This window comes from Elephas maximus, chromosome 3, assembly GCF_024166365.1.
Source record: "Elephas maximus indicus isolate mEleMax1 chromosome 3, mEleMax1 primary haplotype, whole genome shotgun sequence".
Lineage (NCBI taxonomy): Eukaryota > Metazoa > Chordata > Mammalia > Proboscidea > Elephantidae > Elephas > Elephas maximus.
This window is the reverse complement of record NC_064821.1, coordinates 196,500,903-196,508,619: the sequence shown is the minus strand read 5'-3', so window position 1 is coordinate 196,508,619 and position 7,717 is coordinate 196,500,903.

The following is a 7,717-nucleotide window of genomic DNA, read 5'->3' as shown; positions in this document are numbered from 1 at the left end:
GACCATGCCCAAACACTGATTGGCACAGGGTGTAAAGTCCTGGCCATCTTGGTCTAGCTCATGACAGCTCTGAATGGCCATTCTAGCTATAGACTTAACAGCTGAGTCAGCTGAGGCTGGGCCTGGGATGGCATTCAGCTAGAATTTTCTCTGCCCTATTCTGCTTTCCTTCCCTCCCTTCCACAGGGATTAATCCCATAGCATTTATTAATGAACTTCCTGGATGCAAAACTACAGAACGGAGTTGGCTTCCAGAGAAAGCTACCTGGAAGAGCCTAGAAGACATGCTCACAAAATAGATAAAAACTCAAGCCAAATATTTCAAAATGAGGTAAATGGAATTAAAGGAGTAATAGAAAATATGATATAATAGCAACAATCAGAATTTAAAAGAATTCATGAGTGTTTGGAGGAAAAGTAATTTGGAAAAGAGGGGAGAGAATATAGGAAATAGAAATGAAAGAAAAAATTTTATAAAGGAAGTCTAAACTTGAAGAAATATAAGACTGAATAAACATAACAGATGATATAACATGAAAAATATGGAAAAGGGGGAGGAAGATAGAGAAAAAGATAAAAAAATAATCTAGAGAATATATTTTTTCTATTTTTATTATCACAAAGCTAGAACCAGGCAAATACTAATGCGAGATATTAGAAGCCACAAGAGTGGTTTCCGTTGCAGAAGAGGGAATGGATAGTGAGTGATATTCTATTTTTTGTTGTAATATTCTATTTCTTGACATATTCATGTTCATTTTGTGAAAATTCATTGATCTTTCATGATTCTGCATTTTTCTGTAAGTACCTTTTGTTTAAATAAAAAAGTGAAAATGATACACTGTTTTATTTAAAAGGGATGCAATATATTTCACACGAGGGTACTAATTTGTCCAGACATGGACCCGTAACTTGAAACTTGCTTCCAAAAACAGATAGTGCCAAGAGACTGAAGAAAAAGGCGGGCAACTCCAGGGTGGTGGTGAAGGAATTAATTAGGGAGATTTACAGACGAGGTAAGTCCTGGACAGCTGCAGGACCAAAGTGGATCTCCCTGCCCTGCAGTGGGAGGGCTGAGGTTTTATAATGGAGGACCATAGTTGCTCCAGGCCAGGGATTACATAAGAATGCAAATTGTAGCAAACTGGTCATGAGGGCACTCAACTTCAGCCTTGCAAAGCTTGTTTCCTCTTCAGTCCACCCCCCGCCCCAGACCAGCTCTTACAGTCTGGCACGTTTTCTCTCTTGTGTCATAGTACCAAAGACCTCGTACCCCTTCCACCTGGAACAGATATAGAAGTGGGGTTGGCCAGGTGCATGTGGTGCTCGTGCACGTGCAAGAGACAGAGAAAGTGACTGTGTGCCCAGAACAGGGGGGGAGGCTTCTCTAATAAGGAAAAGGAACTGGAAGAGAGAAGGTGACCCAATTCCCAGCCTCCTTATTAGAGAATACTCTGGGACCCAGGCCTTTACTTAGGCAGCCTGGATGGGAGGCGTAGAGGCAGACCATTCCCCCAACAATCCGCCCTCTGACTCTCATCAAGGTGCCAGAAAAAGAGGCATAGCCATATCAAGTCCTGGTATGTCCGCATTTCAGATGTTGAGCTGCATGTCTGTGGTTTGATGCATTAACTGTGGTGGATGTTATATGTGTGCATCATTTGAGGCAGCAATTAATGAAGGTGACTAGTAGGAGTGTTCACAAGCTGTTTGATCAGGCCTGCTTGGAGGAGAGATCTCAACCAGTCATCCCAGGTGGGCTTACTCCAAGCCAACTGAATAGATCAAAGGTCTGCATTTGTCCAATCTTTGGTATGTATAACATATCCTGATTCATTTATGTAAAAACAGCATATTTCCCCCAACATGGCACATTATATGAACAGTACACATTTCAGTACAAGTAATACAAAAGCTCCCTTTCTCAGCACAATTGAACAAGGTATTACCACCCAGTAACGTGCTGTTTACATTTTTAACACACAGAGAGAAATTTCCTTCAAAAGTTGGAGCACTCCTCACAAGCAGCTTTCCATGAGTTGTGGAGTCGGCCGTACTCATGGACCACATGATCTCCTCAGTACACCAGGTTACTCATTCAGTTGGTCCACAGGTTGTCCTCCTTGTTGACAAATCATATGGAACAATGTGGGGAGAGGGCTCATCATCTCATTTCAAATGTTGACAGAGCCGATAGTCTGAATGGTAGCTCTAGCAAAAGCCTGTATCATTGGGGCCCACGGATGAGGGGCCTGTCCATCATTGTGAGGTAATCTGGGAAGAAAAAGAAAAGAGACAACATTATAATTTCTCCCTCCTCTCCCCTATCTCCCATACAACTTGAGATGAGGGTTGCCCAAGCTAGCGACCCGTGTTGTCTGTCCTCGTCTTGAAGTAGTGACCTCTGTGGGAACCCAGATCTTCTGTCAGGAACAGCTGTACACAAAAGAAATGCATTTTATAGACTAGACAGTTTGATCAAACATATGGTATAAATGACAAATGCCCTTGCAGGAAACTGCTGCATTGAGACCCCAAACTGCTTGCCTGAGATGTATAATACTTCAGGCTGGGGCTGCCTCGTCCTCTTCTATCAGCCGTTTAAGCCTATCCATAGAACTACTCAATTACCCCTGTGGCTTGGGGGTGATATAGAGTGTAAAGAGTTCATTGAAGATCCAGTGGAACCCTCTGTATAGGATAAGAGACCCCAATATGATTTACCTGCCAAGAATGCCCTGGCCTATTGACTCAGGAGTCTCTCTCTGGGCAGGTTTTAGCCTTGTCCAGGCTGTCGTAGGCAGGTCAGCTTTTCTATGCTGTCCCACGTTTTCTGATGACAGTGGCAGTCCATGCATGTAGGCTCAGTCTAGGATGGTGTAAGAATCTCCATGGGCCGTCCTCTCTTAAATCCAGGAGGTGATCAGTTGCACATCTCTTTGCTGTAGAGAACGCTTTAGCCTCTGCAGTCAGTTGGCAGGTGCAATCTACTCACTAATTGTTTTCCCCTCTCAGCATAGGGGCCTTTCTGTTGATCATTCACACAAGTAACAGAAGCTTATCAGGAATGGAACCGATTTTTTTTTTTTTTTTTTTTTGGTCCAGATGTCCATGTCCATAGGGGCTTGCTTTACATGTCAGTCTGAGGGTTGTCAGTGGCAAGACTGAATGGCCAGATAATAAAATCTATTAAGAAAACATTCTGCATCCCACTTTGGAGAGTGGCGTCTGGGGTCTTATACGCTAGCAAGCGGCCATCTAAGATGCATCAATTGGTCTCAACCCCCCAGTCCAAAGGAGAATGAAGAACACCAAAGACACAAGGTAATTATGAGCCCAAGAGACAGGAAGAACCACATAAACCAGAGACTACATCAGCCTGAGACCAGAACTAGATGGTGCCCAGATACAACTGATGACTGTCCAGACAGGGAACACAACAGAGAACCCCTGAGGGAGCAGGAGAGCAGTGGGATCCAGACCTCAAATTCTCATAAAAAGACCAGACTTAATGGTCTGACAGAGCCTAGAAGGACCCCGGAGGTCATGGTCCCCAGACCTTCTGTTAGCCCAAGACAGGAACCATTCCCAAAGCCAGCTCTTCAAACAAGGATTGGACTGGACTATGGGATAGAAAATGACACTGGGGAAGAGTGAGCTTCTTGGATCAAGTAGACACAAGAGAGCATGTGGGCAGCTCCTGACTGGAGGGGAGATGAGAAGGCAGAAGGGTCAGAAGCTGGCCAAATGGACACAAAAATAGAGAGTGGAGGGAAGGAGTGTGCTGTCTCATTAGGGGGAGAGCAACTAGGAGTATATAGCAAGGTGTATATAAATTTTTGTATGAGAGACTGACTTGTAAACTTTCACTTCAAAAAAATTAAAAAAAAAAAAAAGATTGAATGGGCAGGCTATTATTTATAGGCCAAGTCACAGTTTCTGTGTGCCCCCGTGAAAAATGGCCCTAATGGTAGCAATTCCCATGAGGACTTGGGGCAAAAGTTTACAAAGGTGTACATTAATACATCAACATCATCAATACATATAATGGCGGTTTGTAGGGGCCATGAAGGCACTTATCCATAGTCAGACTTTGGCAAAGGTCTCAACAATGGTGATCTCAGACCCAAAAGTTTTCCTCATTTTGGTGCCAAGTGTTATAGAGATCACAGTTACCTGTGCAATGGTAGCTGAAAGCCCAAGACATACAATTCTTTTAATTTCCTCACTGAACTTTAATTGTACCATAAGGTCTTTGGTCCTCCCTGATGACAGAGGGACCTAGGCTTAATCTTCCATCTTAATTATTTCTGAAAGTCAGAGGATCTGGGCAAAGCTGGCAGAGCCTTCAGTCATTTGTGGAGCCTCCACCATACCAGGTGTAAGCATGGGTTCAGCCCAGTTGCCTGGTAACATGGAGGCGGGCCCTTCTATTTTAGTTTTCCCCTTACTATTGCAGCTTCAGCTGTGTTGCTGCTTGATTATCTTGGCAGGAACAGTTATCAGAGAATTCCAGAGAGGGCCTCTAGGTCCCTTCAAGGTCACTTAACACAAGCTATCTTAAAGGGCTTTTTTACTCCATTTTTTTCTCTGCTGTTTTAACTCTTGCTTTGCACTGGAGGTTGCAGGGCGTTCTCAGCACTGGGGATCTGCTTAGCCCCCCTGACTATCTCTGGTTTATTGTTGGAGGGCTTTTAGCAATGGCTAAGTGATCGTTTCCCTAGCCCTTGAATCCCCCAATCTTTACAAATCTGCAGGTGAGCATTTTTTTGTTGCTTATCCTGTTCACAGATGCAGCTGCTCAATACATCACTCATGGCCACACATGACTGCTGCACATCCCTTTCCAAATGTAGTTCTTTTTGCAAAGCTCTTATGCGTGCTTCAGCAGCTAGCTGGGCTTTGGTGGGCAACCGAACAGCCTGGGGCAACAGCCATCTACAGCTGCTGCTGTTCTCCTAGCTTCTTTTCCATACTTATGAAGGCACACATCTGCTCACAACCAAGCTATGCCACTTCGCATTTTCAGGGAGTCTCTGTACTTACACGGTGGTCCACGACAAGCATACGGGTCAGACCTCTATGCGTGGAGGTCACTGGCCAACTGGGATTTCCTCTGCAGAAAGGCGTATGGGCCAGGCATCCCCACATGGAAGTTGCTGGCCAACCCAGGATTTCCCCCACAGAAAGGCATACAGGCCAGACATCCCCACATGGAGGCCACTGGCCAACCTGGGATTTTCCCTGCAGAGGCCTCACTCCCACCCACCATTTCCTCAGTCTCCTGGCTAGCTCGCCAATTGTCCAGGCATAGACCAATAACTTGTAACTTGCCTCCAAAAATGGAGGGTGCCAAGGGACTGAAGAAAGAGGTGGGCAACTCCAGTGTGACAGCAAAGGAGTTTATTAGGGAGACTTACAGATGAGGTAAGTCCTGGGCGGCTGCAGTACCAAAGCAGATCTCTTCACCCTGCAGTGGGAGAGCAGAGGTTTTATAGTGGTGGTGGATAATAGCAGCTCCATGCCAGGGGCATACATAAGAATGTAAACTGTAGAGAACTGGTGGGCACTCATGTTCAGCCTTGTGAAGCTTATTTCCCCTTCAGCCCACCTCCCAAGACCAGCTCTTACAATATGACGTGTTTTCCCTCTTGTGCCACAGTACAAGAGACTCTGTTCCCTTCCCACCGGGAACAGATATTGAAGTGGGGTTGGCCCAGAGCCATGTTGTGCTCACACATGTGCAAGAGGCAGAGAAACTTGCTGTGTGCCCAGAACAGGGGGAAGGCTTCTCTGAAAAGGGAAAGGAACTGGGAGAGAGAAGTCTACCAAATTTCCAGCTTCCTTATCAAAAAATGCCCTAGGACCACAACCTTTACTTAGGCAGCCTGGATGGGGGGTGTAGAGGTAGACCATTCCCCCAACATAACTGTACTATTTTGTATTCTCTGCATTTTCTCTATTTCCTCTGAGAATCTTTTGCTTTTCCTATTTGGCTTCTGTATTTCATGTTCAAGGCTTGCTTTGAACATCCAAGGGGTTCAAATATATTTGAACCCCTTGGATGTTCAAATATATTTCAGACAGTGGTATTAAAAGCTTGTTAGAACCTCTCTGTATACGGGAGGGGGTGTTGTGGCCTGATAGGCTCCGGCGTGGGCATGTCAGGCAGAACCAGGCTATTCATTTTATTGAGGTAACCTCTAACCTCCAGTCACTTTCCAGAGGAAGAAATTTCATTTTGTCACTGAAAGGTTTAATACTGACTGTCAGCCTTTTGGGGCCTGAATGTGGGAAGGGGTTGGCGATGTTTCCTATAAAAGAGTACTCACACTTAATCCTTCTGCCCTCAGTACACTCCTCACACTTTCTCAGTTCTGCCTGGTATCTCTGGTCCAGATCGCTCCTGGCTTAATTGCCATAGAAGTAAACCTCCAGTCTGACTCTCGCGTGGAAGATGTCTAAAACAATGCTACAGAAATTGCAGACTGCAGTCTAGTGCCAGTCCCTGAGCTCTCTGTTGTTGGTCTGTGATCAGGCAGGTATAGAAAACCAATTGATTGTTAATCAACTTTTATAGAATGTGGTATTACTGAGACTTAAAGGATGCAAACAGTGGACACATCTTTTTAAACAAGCTGTACAAGAGTTCAGATGTACTTTATGTTTCTAAAGATTCGTTTTCATTGTATTTAACTGAAGGATTGATATGTGATAAAATCACTTTTCTAAAGATTCATTTTAATTGTATTTTACTGAAGTATTGGTCTGTGAAAAAGAAAACCGGTCCTTCATGTGAGTGATTTGAGAAGCACTGATCAAGCAGCCACGTGTTCCTTATTAAGACCTTAAGTGGCCAGGGATAATTTAGAAGAAACCACAAATAAAAACTCAATAAATTCCAAAAAATAGAACTAATGTTAATAACATTTTTCACTAGCACAAAACAAAGCTAGTAATACATAATAACAAAAAGCAAACCAAACCTGTTGCCATCGAGTCAATTCTGACTCATAGCGACCCTATGGGACAGAGTGGAACTGCGTCATAGGGTTTCCAAGGAGCAGCTGGTGGATTTGAACCGCTGACCTCTTGTTTAGCAGCCAACCTCTTAACCACTGCACCACCAGGGTTCCTGAATACATAATGGAAGTAGTTTAAATATCAGCACGGAAATATCTATAATAAAGAAATACTACTTCCTAAAAATATGTTGATAAGTGACAATTGCAAACATTAGGTAAAAAAAAAAAATTAGGTAAAAAAAAAAAAAAAAGCAACAGAATAAAATAATGGAGATAGACAATGCTATGCTTATGGATACATTTAGTACCTCCCTTAAATGCCTTCATAATTTAACTAGTAAAAATGAAAATAAAAGACATCATTGTAAGACTGAAAAGTAGGAGACAAAAATAGGAATAGAGGTAGTAATGCAAAAGTAGAAAAGAACATTATTTATGATTTTATATACTTTAATTTAAAAATATAAATAAAAGTAGCAAGGGAGAGTATAGTTACATTTTACCCTAGAAAAGGAGGTCACACATTAAATATAACCTTCAGTTTTATGCATTATGATTTAAAAATAATATTCATCGCTGCTGAATAGCTAGAGGATTGTACCCAAAAAGATGAAAAAAAAGATGAGGTGTCTAAAATTCAGGTCACATGAGTAACGGAAAGAGAATTTTCTAGTTGTCATCATAACTGTGTC